Here is a 16,748-nt window from a genome sequence, read left to right as displayed (position 1 = left end):
GGGGCTTCTTCACATCAGCTAGGCAGTAAAGACAACTCCAGGTCATTTGAACTAGAGATACCAGCATATCCGTAACCTCCATCGCCCAAAACTACACCTCTCATTGCCCCCTTACATTTGCTATGGCATTAGCCATCGACAGCGTATAGAAACAAATGGACTCTGCGGTGCTGCAGTGCTTGATATTGGGCCATTTTCCCATTATACCATCAGGCCGCAGGCCTTGAGCTGAAACCTATAAAACACTCGGACAGCTCTGCACCACAATATAAATTGCTTTACCGTAAGTGCCGATATGGTCATTTCAAGAGACATATGTAAAGCAGCAGGAGCAGGGGATGGAATTTCCTGTTGCACTCCCAACTTCCTGCAGGGGGATTTTCATCAAATACCATTTGTCTTTAATAAAAATGACTAGCTAAACAGCATACAAACAGGAATTAATACACTGCAACCCTCAGCTCCCTGTTGTAGTTCAGCTTGAGAGCCACGGCTAAATCTTGTTTTTTTTTTCTGTTTCCCTCCTCTCCCTGTTCGTCTACCTGTATTTCAAGCTTCGCTTGTAAAAATGTGGGTGTTAAGAAAACAGCAGGCTGGGAGCGCTAAGAAGAAAAGGGAGCATACAATAGGCAGGAAACAGCAGACCAGATGCAGAAGAGCTTTAAAGGGGAAATAAAGCCCCTTTCTTTTCCATTCCTGTGTTTATTTTTCAAAGACATTTGGGTTCGGTAGGGCCCCACCTTGCCGGTGCTGTCCAACTCCGGTATCAGATACACAATGTCATCCACAGCTGTCCTCTAGGCAGGTAGTGGGGGGCCATATTCTGCCATCGGGCCCCTAGTGGGACCCCCCTGTATCCTGCATTGCCAATCCCTGAATCCATCATATTTGTGCTTGGACTGTACCAAATCCTTCACAATAGATGGGGCACTAATGATAAATATACACCCACGCAGGCTTTTTCCCTTGCTTTGGGACAGCTCATTGGCGGCTCTTGCACAAAGGGGGGGGATAAAAAAGCAATTTTGGCACTTTTGTTATTGCTTGTGATTAAAAGAGTGCTTTTTCCATCTTAGCCGCAGAGCAGAATTATCCAACGTGAGCTAATAGAGCGAGAGAGACTGCAATCGGTTTCGGCTGGAAAGTTACTGATAATGAATCCCTAAAGGAAACTGTCATAAAGGGCACATTCCTGTATCTGCTGCTGATCATTTGGATGTGTGCAGCAGCTGCTCAGACACTCACTCCTCTCTAGCCCTCGCTGCTGTTTTTTCAGCCATGCCATGAGGTGTGACTTGTGGCTAGCAGCTGACTGATTGCTCACCAAGCAGCAAGCTTATCCTAGGCTGCCCATGCATTTCCATATTTCCCCTTCCTGCTGTAAGGAGTGTCCAATCACATAGCTTTGGTGGCTCATAGCCACTGCTCTAAAGCAGTGATCCCCAACCAGTGGCCCAACATGTTCATTGACCCCTTGGATGTTGCTCCCAGTGGCCTCAAAGCAGGTGCTTATTTTTAAATTCCTGGCTTGGAGGCAAGTTTTGGTTGCATAAAAACCAGGTGTACTGCCAAACAGAGCCTCCAGTAGGCTGCCAGTCCATATAGGGCTACCAAGTAGCCAATCATTGCCCTTATTTGGCACCCCAGGGACATTTTTCATGCTTGTATTGCCCCTCCCCAACTCTTTTTACATTTGACAGTGGCTCACAGGATGAAAAGGTTGGGGACCCATGCTCTAAAGCAGTGGTTCTCAACCTGTGGGTCGGGGCCCTTTTGGGGGTGGAACGATTGATTTACAGGAGTCGCCTAAGACCATCGGAAAACACATATTTCCGATGGTCTTAGGAATAATTTTATGGTTGGGGGTCACCACAACATGAGGAACTGTATTAAAGGGTCGCGGCATTAGGAAGGTTGGGAACCACTGCTCTAAAGTATGCCTGAGAAGTCACAGTATGTGCCATGCCCAAAGGGGCCCAGATTGTGTGAGATTTTTTTCTATGGGGGTCAGGTACTCGTGGCAGTCTTTGGTGGAGAGGTTTGGGTAGGTTCCCTAGACTAGCATTAGACTTGCATAGATTTCAACACTCTTAAGGTGGCCATGCACAATAAGATTTGCTCGTTTGACGAGGTTGCTAAATCTTTCCACCAATATGCCTACCTAAGGTGGACGATATTGGAGTAATCCAAAGGTTCAGCCCTAGGTCCAAACTATGGAATTACAATGACAGGAATAGGACACGTCGAAATGAGGACCAATGTGGTCCCCGATCCGAGGGGCAAATCAAACCTGCCGATCGACATCTGGCCAGATATCAGTCGCGTAGGCCATCGGTCTTCCCCATACATGGGCAGACAAGCTACTGTATCTGTCTGAAGGACCCGAACCGGCATCTTAAATCTGCCCGTGTATGCAGGTGCAGTAATCCATTTAACCAATCACGGATTTTCTTTTATTTGTCCACTGTGATTAGAATAATGAAAGCAGACGTCCGATTGGTAGATTACTGCACCGAGACAGGTTGCCCCTTATAGTAATAAGGCACTTAGCAGAGCAGTCTCTGTGATAGAATACTATGTATTTCTGTCATGGAACGGGGCTGTATAAATGAGAAAGAGGGTGCTCGGTTCTGTAAAAGTCACCTCTGCCTGAACAGTGGGTGGTTTCAGTTGTAGGCAGAGACTTTTCCGTGCTGCATTGTGCCCTCTGTAATCTTGCTGTGCCGCTGCCAGTTCAACTGTTGTGGTTTGCGGTAAGGAAGAGTGGCACGGTGCCCGTGCACCGGTGGCATTAGCAAGCTTATTATATAGGATAAACTCTATATCGCACCGCTGTGCAGAGCTACCCGCCCACAATGATCTTTTCCTTACCAAAGTATTTGAGAGGGGGTTTTGGGGCAGGAGGGGAAGGGTTAATTTCCCAGCAGGCCGTGCAGCCAGCCCTACATTATTAAAAGTGCTTAGGAGCGCTGCCACTGAGCCTACAAACAAAGCACCGCTCACAACCCCCTTTTTCTTTTAACCTGCAGGCTGCTTTATAGGAAATTAGCCATGAATAATGAATTCAATTAAATTGTTGTTTTGTTTTTCATTTTTTATTCCTTTTTATTCAGTGTGGGCAGATCGTTCTGTATTAAATAAGTCATTATAACAACATTTAATAAACAGAGGAGAGTGCGGTGGGTACGTGCCGCGTCGATCCGGTGCACTCGAGCCACTCGTCTGGCCTGAGCCTAAGGTTGACAATCACTGATCTGCCGGGTAACGGTGGCCATACACTGGCCATACATTGGCCAGTTCTCTCCATTTCCTGCACCCAGGGAATGTAGTCTATTGGCCAATGAAATATTCAAACTGTGGTCTGACAGGATCATGGACTGGTCTGTTGACCTAGACCTTACATGGTATGGTCAAGCTTTAGATACAATGTTATTTTCCCGTGCCTGTAAATAACATGTATAGTAGCAATACATGGTAGGTGGCCTCAATGATGGACTCATTTGATGTTCAATGTGGAAGCCAATGTGGTCCTGACTTCAACTGCATATGCCCCTTGTCCAGAAAGGTGGGGAAAGGAAACCAAGTGGCCTAACAACATGGTGGCCACCAACCCCACTGCCCTTCTTTTTGGGAAATATTGTGGATTGTGGAAGGTGCCTTTAACATGATCTCCATAGGGATTATTTGCTTTTGATTCAACAACGAACAGCCAATCAAAATGATTCATCTTCCCATGGCCTTGATTTCTGCCACCTTGTAATTATCATTTCTTTTTTTTTGTATGGTGCACAGTGGCTGAAAAGTCGTTTATCTGGGACATTTGTCTGCATTGTTCCTACGTATTTGTGGCCATGGCAGCTCTCCAGTGAGTTATTCATTACCCCTTTGCCCTCGCTCGGTAGACACACGGAGGGTTGCTATGTACAGGGGAAATTAACAAGGAACACAGTCTGGTAATTTATTTCCGTTACACACAGATAGAGGCACCTATCTCCTAAATGAGCGTGGTTCCTGGCCCGTTAACCCCTTACATGCTCGCTCCACCTGTCTTGGCTCTTCTGATTCGCTGAGCACATTCCTTTTCTCCTTGGTATCTATTTACACTGCGGTGGACGGAAACAGAACCTGCATTAAGGTGTGGACTAATGAGTTTATAATGTGTAGCCGCCACATTGGCTATCTGAAAGTGTATCAGGGCTTCAATCTCCCATTGACAGCTAGGCTAAAGCAAATATATGTAAATGCAATTTTATGTTCCAGCCTCCCCTGTTACTTAGTATATAGGGTAAACACTGCCCACTGTGGGGTAAGGTGAGTCAGCATTTCTTAGCACTGCTTTAAGTAGCCATGGATTTGGTTGTACCTATCAGATGCCCAAATACTATATCTTATAGGTTATAGCCTACGGCACATTTGTTGATAAAAGTATATCCTTAATTAATTTGGTTGTTTCCCCACTGCCTCTAGTCTGAGTCTGCCCAAGTGCCGATTCCAACCAGGCCCAATTATTTCAGCTTGATGCCTGCACCCCCACTCTTTTTTTCCCCTCTGGCTTTGCCTCTCTGCACATTGAACATCTGCCAGTTTCACTTCTGTTACTTCCCCCTGCAAGAAGGAAGTTGGCCACTTAGAGCGAAAGAGGTGGCTCTTAACGGTCAGAGTGTCAGAACTTTGCGGGGAATTGGTGTCTCCGATCAACACATTGGGCTGTGCTTTTATTGTATAAAAGCAGGGCTTTGTATATATAATAACAGACCGTATCAAGTCAGGTTCGCTTATTATTACTGGAAGATTAGCGGCTACTGAACGCAAGAGCTTACAATCTATGGTATTTGTTATATGGAACAGAGCAGAAAAGTGGAATTTATAAGCTGTGTCAATATTAAAGACAGTGTTTTATATAGGATGGCCATCAAAACTTTGCAGGACCACCCCCTTCCCCTTCAGAAGTTTTAAAGGAAACTATACCCCCAAACAATGTAGGTCTAAATAAAAGTATATAGCATAAACAAGCTCATATGTAAAACCCTGCTTCATCTAAATAAACCATTTTCATAAAAATAGACTTTTTTTTAGTAGTATGTGCCATTGGGTAATCCTAAATAGGAAACTGTCATTTTAAGAATTAAGGGCCGCCCCCTGGCGTCATAGGATTCACAGTGCACACAAGGCACACATACATGCTAGGCCCCATCAGCCAATGAATGGGCAGAGTTCTGCCTTTTGCTCCCACACTACTTCCTGTTACAGTTAGAGCTGCATTACTTCCTGTCAGCTGATCTCTGAGGGAGCACCCAGCCCATCACAAAATGGCGGCTCAAGGGAAAGGATGTAAAAGGGCAATATTTACTGATATATATTCCAGATTCTTTAATAGGTCACTTAACATAATATAAACTATCTGTTGGTTATGTATTCATTCCGGGGGTATAGTTTCCCTTTAAGCTCTCAGCGTCATCAGGCATCTTGGATTGTGGGTTCTTCCAACTATGTACCTGTTTTTGGGGGGTGGGATAAAAAAGCTCTTCTAAATAAGTTATTTTCTGCCGCACCCCATGCATTCTCTGCTAAACCCTATCATATTTATGGTCTGTAATTTGGGCCCTTGAGTCTTTCTGGACCCTAATTGTATTAGGGGCCCTTTTTACCCTTTAATATCCCCCCCCAATAGTGCCCCCCGAGTTTTTATACGGCAGGGGCAGAACTTTTGTGAATTAAAAACAGTAAGTGTAAAGTGTGTCAGCCCTATATCATTGCAAGTCTGTCACGGTGTTGAGTCTGAACAAGAGTAAGTGAGGTGACAGCGTGTAATATTGGGTCCCACCCTGTATAATGAGCTGTTAGCTATCTATAAGTCTGAAACACGGGCAGCAGGTAGGAGGTGGGAGGGGCTCATTATACGAAACCCATTATTCTTCTTTAAACTGATTCCATGAGGAGAGAGAAACAGAAAAAAACTAACAAGAACCCAGCCATCCTTTATTATAAAATACATTTTGGCCACCCCTTCCCATCTTGTCTGTATCTATATCATCTCTGTTGTTTTTTCCTTCATGTTATTCTATTTTGGTGTCTCTGTTTCTCTGACCTACATAATTGTATACTTGCCATCTTCCATATTTTATGATTGTCTGAAACCCTTGTTAGTTCTCAGTTTTTATGTGTTTCATATCTTGGTCCTCCATGGTTGTGTCCTAGTCATCTGCATTATCCATGGTTGTGTCCTAGTCATCTGCATTTTCCATGGTTGTGTCCTTCACGTCTTCATCCTCCATGGTTGTGTCCTTCACGTCTTCATCCTCCATGGTTGTGTCCTTCACGTCTTCATCCTCCATGGTTGTGTCCTTCTCATCTTTATTCTCCATGGTTGTGTCCTTCTCATCTTTATTCTCCATGGTTGTGTCCTTCTCATCTTTATCCTCCATGGTTGTGTCCTTCCCATCTTCATCCTCCAGGTTTGTGGCCTTTCCATCTTCAACCTCCATGGTTGTGTCCATCCCATTTTGGCCCTCAGCTGTTCTGTTCTTCCTATGTTAATGCTCCATGGTTGTGTCATTCCCATCTTCAACCTCCATGGTTGTGTCCATTCCATCTTCAACCTTCATGGTTCTGTCTTTCCCATCTTTAACCCCCATGATTGTGTACATCCCATTTTGGCCCTTAGCTGTTTTGTTCTTCCTATATTAATCCTCCATGGTTGTGTACATCCCATTTTGGCCCTCCCATCTTCAACCTCCATGGTTTTGCCTATCCCATCTTCAACCTCCATGGTTTTCCATTTCTATCTCCAACATAGGGACATATCCATCTTCATGTTTTTGTCCTATACACCTTTGAAACCTCTCATTAAGTCCAGCCCATCTTGATCTTCTTAAGTTGTGGTCTCCCACCTATAACTGAAATACCCCCACCCCTGAAAGCATCATGCCTTGTTTTACCCCTGTGATGTGCCATAGAAAGCTAGGGGCAGTTGTTCCCAGGGGACATTGACTGGATACACTCGGAATGAACGATTTCTGTACTGTCTGGGTATTTGTGCTCTCTCGCAGCCAGCGGGACTCAGATTTTATACGTATTTATTTATCAGCTCAAATATAAAGAACAGGGATGTATAATCCATGTTTACAGCACAGTACATACAATATTTAATAGAGCTGTATTTGCCTCTTTTTTTTTTTTTTTTGGCCCATTTTGCCTTACTATTTACATGTGCCATATGCCGTAATGCCAACGCCAGCTCCTTTGACTGCCATCATGACGTACAATAGTAATACCACAGTTACAGCCCCTTCCCCTCAAATCATCTCTTGTTACTATATACATTCTCCCACAGTTACATCCCCTACCCCTGAAGCCATCATCACCACTTCCCCTATCCCTATACACAGTCACCCCTCTTTGCACCACCCTATAACCGTTTTGGTTTTTTCTGTTCAACAATACAATGTTTGGGGGGGAAGGATAGACCCTGGGCTAAGGCTAGCCAAATTCAGGGATGTCATCTTGCCCCTGGTCATTGATAGTAGAGAGAACGGATGGGTCACTTCTCTCCATTTATCCCCTTTGCCTCAGAGGGGGCCATGTTCTGCATTGAGTCGGGCACCTCATCGCTTTAGTTCCTCAAAAACAAAAAATAAACAAACAAACAAAAAAACCCCAAATGCAACCACATATAGGCGTGCTCAGTGTTTACTATAACGGGTACACTTTGTCACGCACTAGCAGAAATAGATTTATGCCCCACTGATTACAAGCTAATAATTGTAGCACCCATTTTTATAGGGAGGATATTGCTCATGAGAAACATAGCACCTACCAGAACAACATATCGGAGCTGCTTGTTGGAGCAGTGGGGCAGTTACTAAAATAATGCATAGGTTTCAATGTTAGGAATAGGATGGGCATTAGCAAAATCCAACATATAATTCTGCCAATTTAGTAATTATCGTCCCCAATGTGTTATTGCCCTCAATGTGTTATTGCCCTCAGAAGGCTACACGGACTCACGAGCCTCCCACGGGCCAAAAACTGGAGATTCAGAAATCTCAGGAGCGGAGAGACATCCGGAAATACAGTAGAGCTGACTAGGCAGTTTGGGTATCCTCCCTGCGCTGCTTTGTTGAACTTGATCTGTGCAGGCGCGTATCACCTTGCACCTGTCGGACGCAGCTTCTTCTCAAACCTCTAGCGGCAATCAGCTCTCTGGTAACATGGAACCAACACATCACTTAGTCGGAGTCAGATGACTCTGCTTTTCTGCAACCCTGACAGGCATCTATCTATCTATCTATCTATCATCTATCTATCTATCTATCTATCTATCATCTAGCTATCTATCATCTATCTATCTATCATCTTCAAATATTACAGGTCTATGGTGTCTTATAGCCCCAGCCAGAATACACAGGTTGCCAGTCCAGACCTGGGGCAAGTGAGGACAGGTGATTACCCTCCATGTTTAATTAACACGGGAATCTTGCCAAAAGAGTAATTTGCTGCACACCCAGAGGTATTAACAAATTGGCTAGTCATCATTCCATCTTGCCCAAACATTTGGAATGACTTTTATATAATCCTGCTGGATCTGTGGCTACTGACTGAAAATCCACTTCCTGTAGGAAGTGGCTAATTTGTTGTTTACTTCCCGTTAGCCTCCTACTTCCTGTGAGCGGCTAACAGGAAGTAAAGAACTGCTGTTCCATCCTATTTCCTTTTGGATCTGACATCCCACCTACCCAAAGAGGCATAAACGAACTGGCTACTCATCGTTCCATCTTGTCCAATCATTTGTAGTGATTTTTATATAATCCTGCTGGATCTGTGGCTGGTGATTTAAAATCCACTTCCTGTGGGAAGTGGCTAATTTGTTGTTTACTTCCTGTTAACCTCCTTCTTCCTGTGAGAGGCTATCAGGAAGTAATGAACTGCTACCCCGCCCCATTTCCTTTTGGATCTGATTATCTGCGGGATCACAGCTGATCATCGAGTCACGGCACCCAGAGGGCGGCCATCTTTGATTGCAAGCGGAAGTGCATACAAGTCATCTGTGAGAACGAGGCCTTAAACTGACATTAATTGACATTAATTCATACCATTCCCAGACATTTGTCATAGACTGCTGCTTTATTTCACCAGCATTGCACCCATTTTACCGTATTTGGGGGCCCCTATCCCGCAGCAGCGAGTCCATTGGTTCTTATGGGAAGAGTTTTATCTGTGCAGGCCATACCAGCAGCTGCGGCCACAAATTCCCTTTTCACACTGTTTATAATGGTGCCGGTAACTCTGTCCTGCCTCAGCATTTTCCTTCTTTTCAGATTATTTGCGGACTTGGTTCCCCAAGTGTGACGTGGAGGCTTCTGCGGTCGCCTTTGTGCTGTAAACACGTTCCCCCCCCCCCTCCTCCCTATTTAACAGGTCCATCAGCTAGAGTTAAAGGACAAAAACTAATTAACACAGTTCTATTCAATCAGCAGTCTTTTTGAAAGCGGAATAGTGAAAATATTGTTTATCCACATGGATTCATATTTAACCGGCACAGTAGGACTCTTAAGGGACTGGAAGGCTGACTTGTGTTTTACCGAGAGCGCATTGTTATTAAGGAGAAAATAATTTCTATTGATTTATCCGGATTTGCCTTTTATCTAGTTCTCCTTAAAGGAGAGAGTATAGCTTACTGTGTGCACATTCTCTGGATATTTAATACCTATTGATGGGAGCTGCCTTATTGTATCCTTTATTATGAACTGAAGGAGCTGCCATATTGTTTTACTCAGTATAAAGGCAGAGTTAGTAAGCACTTCATACTTTCAACTGTGGGAAGGATGCTGGGAGTTGCCAACCCTTTTCATCGGTGCTGTACTTGGGGGGGTACCATGTTGCCGGGCACCCCAGGTCGGGGCATTGGAATCTGCAGGAAAGCCTTTCACCTGGAAAAGGAGAACATTGCTCTGTCAGGCAGGAGAGCCGAGTCCCATCCATTGTTTAATAATTCAATTCACTTAACAGGCCGTATTGGATTTTTTTCTTTTTCTTTTAGACTTGATTGGACAAATTGAATCTTAAAACCCATGAGTGCACCTACTTACCTGAGCCACAAGCACTTTATAGCATATGAGAAAATACTATTATATATATATATTATCAATATATATAGAGTGAAGGCAAACTATATATGTGTGTGTGTGTGTGTATATATATATATATATATATCTATCAATCCATATGCAATACGAGTGTTTATATATGAGTATGATGGATTAGCACTCTCTTAGTGATACATTAGTGATTTTTATTTCACATAGTCGTACAGAGTGCTGATCCATCATATATTATATATATATATATATATATATATATATAAATATATAAATACTATTTAAAAATAATATATATATTGGCTTTTTATAAGTATGTGATAATAATACAAATGTTTATGTATATAACTGCAGCCATTGAGCACTTAGTTACAAGTTATGGATGCTTTCAGATATCCAAAGCAACTGAACTGGTGAAGTTTAGCCCCACTGAACGCCAAGTTGGCCCTACCAAATATTTTTTTTCAAGGTCACAGCAGTGACCACCCCTGCTGGTTTGGCATGCTGGGAATTGTAGCTCACAGTAGAGCAGCAGTTGTGGGGTGCTGGGAATTATAGTCCAACTATAACTGCTGCATTTTGCCATCTTGCTTTTTACATATGGTTTGACAGTGAGCTCCCAAGGGACATAATTAGCACAGGGAGTGGGTGGGGGGGGATGTACTGATCCATAGAATGGCGGCTTATAATGACTACATGCCACAGGGAGTACTAGAGAGATGCTACTATTGACCTCAAGCTTTAGTAAGGGCCAACCCAGTTCAGACCCACATATGCTTGGGCAACTTATCTCCTCTCATACTCAATAAGATCAATACTTTCCCTGCTCTTTCAGCCAGGAATTATAGATTTCTTACCTAAGCACCATGGGCTTGTTTATCTTATCCATACAGTCACTCAGGTTGAAAAAATACTTGCGTCCATCAGAAACAACCTTTTGCCCATTTTAAAGCTACTGTTGCAACCCAAGATGATTGGTACTGTTAGTGGCGAGATTTCGCGATTTCGCTTTCCTACTGCATCAGTTTGATTTGTATAGATCTCTATCCGCCTGGTGACATACTAACCGTCGCACTTTTATCCCTACAGACGTCCTCCGCGGGCAGTGCTTCCCCCAAATGATGCTCTCCATTCTCGGCCAGAGGTTAGAGGTAAGATGCTTCCTAACGAGCTCTAATTTACTCTGAAGTACTCTTGTCAAACATGGCGCGGCTAATGACAGCGGATAAGTGAGGAAAGTTCCAGGGTTAACCAAATTATTTCAGCGGAAACCTGAAGTCTTTGCTCCGTCTCCTTGATCCGACTCTCCAGCCTCTCCTTTAATGGAGAGAGGTAAACTGAGGTCTTCCATTTATTCCTCCATAAAAATAAATAAATAACCATCGCCGGAGAAAAAATACTAAGGGAGTTAATAGGAACGGACCAAGATATCTTCGTTGGCAATGAACGGCTAATAGTCTTGTAGTCTGATTTTATGATCCATAATATTAATGACCTTCACTTAAAGGGATATGCGCATCACATAATTACATGTATAAGTACTATATTGCCTACTTTTATTCTTAGGCTGCTCATAAGTCTATGTTAGGCTACGTACCATCTTTTTAGTGGAATGTAACACAATAGGAGGGCAATGGGATGTGATATAGAAGGTTGTGGGCCGGCCAGCCTGAGGGCAGATGGGTAAATTACATGCTAAGGCAGTCATACCTTCATAGAAACTTTAGGTGGGAAGCTATTGTAAAAAAAACATCTAAATGGTTTTACATTCGTGTTACATTCTACCCCAGACATGGCAGACGTGGGCCTTTCCTACCCCTCTGTGGGGGTTCACGTGGGGGTTCTATGAACGCTCGGTGTTTGCATTGCACCCCGGCAAGCAGGGCGCCACTCAGGTTTGAGCACCCACATTGAGGTTTGATATGTTCTGATTATTTTCCCCCTCCGCCCCTTGCCCCTCCACCACTCAGTCTGGCCCAGTTACATCAGGCTGAAGCTCTGGTGGATTATTCCTCATCTAGAACATTACGTTCCACACCACATGTGCCGCGGCGCGTCCATCACCCTCACCAGCTCCACAACAGCTGAGCAGAGAGAGAGAGCGAGGCCTCCCCCCCCCCCCCTTTCCCATTTCCAGCAAACGAATTTGTTCCTGGCCCCCAGTACAAATTACTCTCTTTGTGCCAGCTCAGTGCTGGGCTTCGCTGCTTACCACGCAGCCTTTTGTATTTAGCGGAGCCAACTGCATCTGCGCGGTTATTCCCAGACCACCTCCTGTTCCAGGGCTTATGACTGATTAGGAGCAAGCCGTACCTCTGCCACACACCTTTAGAGCATTAATTCTCATATACAGGCCTGCGTTTAACTATGTGGGATCAGAAGCACAGCTGCTGCCGTTAACCCTTTTAGTGCCATAGAATCAGCGGCATTGGCAGCATAAAAGCACCATAGTGCCGAAGCCATAGATTCTGCAGCAGGATCGGTAGGTTGCGCCATTATAATGGTTATGGATATGCTGGGTCTGTGCTTCCTATAGAATTAGTGCAGCCATGACACTTCTGGTAGGTTATTGTAGATAACATAGGATCCAAAGCCTTTGGACAAGTGGCACGGCTGGAGAATATGCCAAAAACCTACACTAAGGGGCTAGTGGCCAACTGCTTGTGAGATTTAATTGGCAGGGAACTACTTACTATGGCTCACTATGTCTGCCCTCTGCCTGCCACCCACCATTTGCAGTCTTTGCAGTTGACTGCCCTAGGGTGAGTAGCATTAGATAGTGCTCTGGCTATTAGGCCGGTTCATAATGACCTGACAGGACCTAACAAGCCACTCAGATTAAATCCAGCACTTGACTTCTTCATTCATGCAGGGCAAGTTGGTCACAATTAAAGTGACTTGCCTTGGCATTTCTTTTTTTTCTGGGGTTAAACACAGGGGGGACTTATTTATAAACATTGGGCAAATTTACACCAGTTACAGTGTAGCAATCCATAGCAACCAATCATATGTTTACTTTTGCAATTCTACCTGCAGCTGGCTGAAAAAAAAGCCAATCACTGATTAGTTGCTAAAGGTTACTGCCAAGGTGCAAATTTGCCCAGTGTTTGTAAATGAGCCCCAGCCTGACAGTGTGTAGGAACTCAGTAACAGGAAGTTGCTCTTCAGAACAGGAAGTCAGCAGGAAATCTACTTCCTTAAATCACTGTGGAGCAGCACATGCTTATTTTAAAAAGAGGGGATGCTCCATGATGAACATAGGACTGTTATGATCTGTAATGCTGGGTTTTTGCCATTGTCAAGCGCATTATTTAGCATTTGTTTAGCAGCTCTCAAGTTTAGAATTTTAGCAGCTGTCTGGTTGCTAGGGTCCAAATTACCCTAGTAACCAAGCAGTGGTATGAGACATATGAATTGGAGAGACCTGAATAGAAAGATAAATAATCAAATATAACAATAACAATAAAGTTGTAGCCTTATAGACCAAGTTTTCTGGCTTCTGAGGTTAGTGACCCCCTGTTAAAAGCTGGAATAAATGGGTAGAAGAAGGCAAATCATTCAAAAAACTATAAAAATGAAGACCAATTGAAAGTTGCTAAGAATTTCAAGATCTATAACATACTTACAAGCTAATTTAAAGGTGAACTACCCCTTTAAAAAGACCTGCCGAGATGAGGCCAGTGCTAAAGGGCTACAGTTAAGCTAATACGGGTATGAGATCCATTATCCAGAATCCCCTTATCCAGAAAGCTCTGAATTACCGAGAGCCCATCTCCCATAGACTCCATTTTACTCAAATAATTCCAGTTTTTAAAAATGATTCCCTTTTCTCTGTAACAATAAAACAGTACCTGTACTTGATCCCAACTAAGATATAATTACCCCTTATTGGGGGCAGAACAGCCCTATTGGGTTTATTTAATGGTTAAATGATTCCCTTTTCTCTGTAATAATAAAACAGTACCTGTACTTGATCCCAACTAAGATATAATTACCCCTTATCGGGGGCAGAACAGCCCTATTGGGTTTATTTCATGGTTAAATGATTCCCTTTTCTCTGTAATAATAAAACAGTACCTGTACTTGATCCCAACTAAGATATAATTACCCCTTATTGGGGGCAGAACAGCCCTATTGGGTTTATTTAATGGTTAAATGATTCCCTTTTCTCTGTAATAATAAAACAGTACCTGTACTTGATCCCAACTACGATATAATTACCCCTTATTGGGGGCAGAACAGCCCTATTGGGTTTATTTCATGGTTAAATGATTCCCTTTTCTCTGTAATAATAAAACAGTACCTGTACTTGATCCCAACTAAGATATAATTACCCCTTATTGGGGGCAGAACAGCCCTATTGGGTTTATTTCATGGTTAAATGATTCCCTTTTCTCTGTAATAATAAAACAGTACCTGTACTTGATCCCAACTAAGATATAATTACCCCTTATTGGGGCAGAACAGCCCTATTGGGTTTATTTCATGGTTAAATGATTCCCTTTTCTCTGTAATAATAAAACAGTACCTGTACTTGATCCCAACTAAGATATAATTACCCCTTATTGGGGGCAGAACAGCCCTATTGGGTTTATTTAATGGTTAAATGATTCCCTTTTCTCTGTAATAATAAAACAGTACCTGTACTTGATCCCAACTAAGATATAATTACCCCTTATTGGGGGCAGAACAGCCCTATTGGGTTTATTTCATGGTTAAATGATTCCCTTTTCTCTGTAATAATAAAACAGTACCTGTACTTGATCCCAACTAAGATATAATTACCCCTTATTGGGGGCAGAACAGCCCTATTGGGTTTATTTCATGATTAAATGATTCCCTTTTCAAACAGTACCTGTACTCCGGAATACCCTTGGTCCCGAGCTTTCTGGATAATGGATCCTATACCTGTAGTGATATATAGTGTTGCCATGTTGCTCTGTTGTTGCCATGACTACTATAACTGCTATGCCACTGTCTTTTTACCATATCCTGCTGGGCATCTATTGGGCACTATGACCAAATACTCTATAATAATAATAAGACTGTACCTTGTTCTTGATGCTATACTGATGGCAAAACAAGCCACGGTGTCCCCTATTACCAGAAGCATTCCAGATAATAGATCCTATACCTGCCGAGGACACAGACACAGCAGTGAAATGAAAGGACAGGAGACCCCGCGGCATGGCTTTCCAGTAAAACACAAGCGGTCAGTCAGGCAAACAGCGCTGCGTCTAACACACACATATTACTTACTGAGCGGATGTTCTGCGAGATGAACAATGGATCCTCAGTCTGCTGCGAGTGTTGGAAATGAAATAGGCTCGTGGCTTCCGCTCTAGGAAAAAGAGAGAGAGAGAAATAAAACAGATGAAATAAAAGATAGCATTGTGGTGAGAATGTTCAGAAGAGGATACAGAATTTCCCCAAGCTTATACACCAAGAGGAGGATTCAGCGGCACTGTATTAAAGGGGTAGTTCGCCTTTACATTTATTTTAAGTATGATGTCCTTGACCCTGTAATACAGTCCCTCATGTTGTGGTGACCCCCAACCATAAAATTATTCCCAAGACTATGGGAAATATGTGTTTTCCGATGGTCTAAGGCGACCCCTGTGAAAGGGTTGTTTAACCCCCAAAGGGGTCCCGACCCACAGGTTGAGAACCGCTGATGTGGAGAGTTATTTTTTTGAGACAATTTGCCATTGGTCTTTATTTTTCTATTATTTGTGGAGTTATTTAGCTTCTTATTTAGCAGCTTTCCATTTTGTGATTTCAGCAATCCAGTTGGCAGGGTCCAAATTACACTAGCAACCATGTTTTGCTTTGAATGAAAGACTGGAATACAAATAGGCGAGGGCCTGAATAGAAACACTAGTCATAAAAAGTACCGGTAACAAGACATTTGTAGCCTAAAGGTGCCCATACACGGGCCGATTCTAGCTGCCGGGCTACCGGGAAAAAACCCAGTGGGTCCCAATGCTATTGGGCCCTGCCACCTGCCCGTATTACGCTCCGCCCCCAGCCGCTCACATTCTGCTGCTTACTTGCTCTAAAAAAAATAAAGATGGCTGTGTGTTCCAAAGTGGAACTCATGGCCATTTTTATATTTATACACTAAGTAAGCAGCATAGGAGAGGTAGTGGTGGTTGCTGGGGGCACAGAAGGGATTAGCTGAACTTGACCCACCAGCAGTTTGGAACTTTATTTCCCAGAATCCTCAGCTAGTGAAGTCATTCTTGCATATGACTATCTGCTTTCTAGCAAGTGACGGAAGGTGCTGCGGCATTACCAGATTTCTTTGTAAAACTTGAGATCATTATCATATATTTGTCTTCCCCAGCAACCTGTGGCAGGAATTTCCCTCTGCACACATCATTTCCTGTCCTCGAGGCAGTCTAATACACCAGCAGGAAGTGGAGAGTGCAGGGGAAAAAAGGTTATTGGTATCCTCTAAATATTTGTGTTGCTATAGGGCAATGGCACCCACAGGGTTGTTGGCTTGGCCAGTTTGATAAATTCCTGTTAAATGGGGGTGGCGTGTCAGGCTATTGTCACTGGGCATTGCCGCTTCCCACCAGTTAAAGGGAACTAAACACTCCAAAGCGCGTTTCTTATTAATTAAAGGGTATGATGTAACAATCAGAT

At 43.4% G+C, this 16,748-nt stretch overlaps 1 protein-coding gene across 4 annotated transcripts in view; it reads left to right on the top strand.

The window, feature by feature from the left end:
* Positions 1 to 16,748, top strand: part of mef2d (myocyte enhancer factor 2D) — a 127,241-nt gene that overhangs the window by 32,762 nt on the left and 77,731 nt on the right. For all 4 annotated transcript variants that reach the window (XM_031890603.1, XM_031890605.1, XM_031890606.1 and 1 more), the window contains 1 exon segment: positions 11,187 to 11,248. The gene's annotated coding sequence lies outside the window, so the exon portion shown is untranslated.

The sequence above is a fragment of the Xenopus tropicalis genome, chromosome 8 (assembly GCF_000004195.4).
Source record: "Xenopus tropicalis strain Nigerian chromosome 8, UCB_Xtro_10.0, whole genome shotgun sequence".
NCBI classification, from domain to species: Eukaryota; Metazoa; Chordata; class Amphibia; order Anura; family Pipidae; genus Xenopus; species Xenopus tropicalis.
The sequence above is the reverse complement of the archived record's forward strand: the minus strand, read 5'-3'. Positions and strand labels throughout refer to the sequence as shown.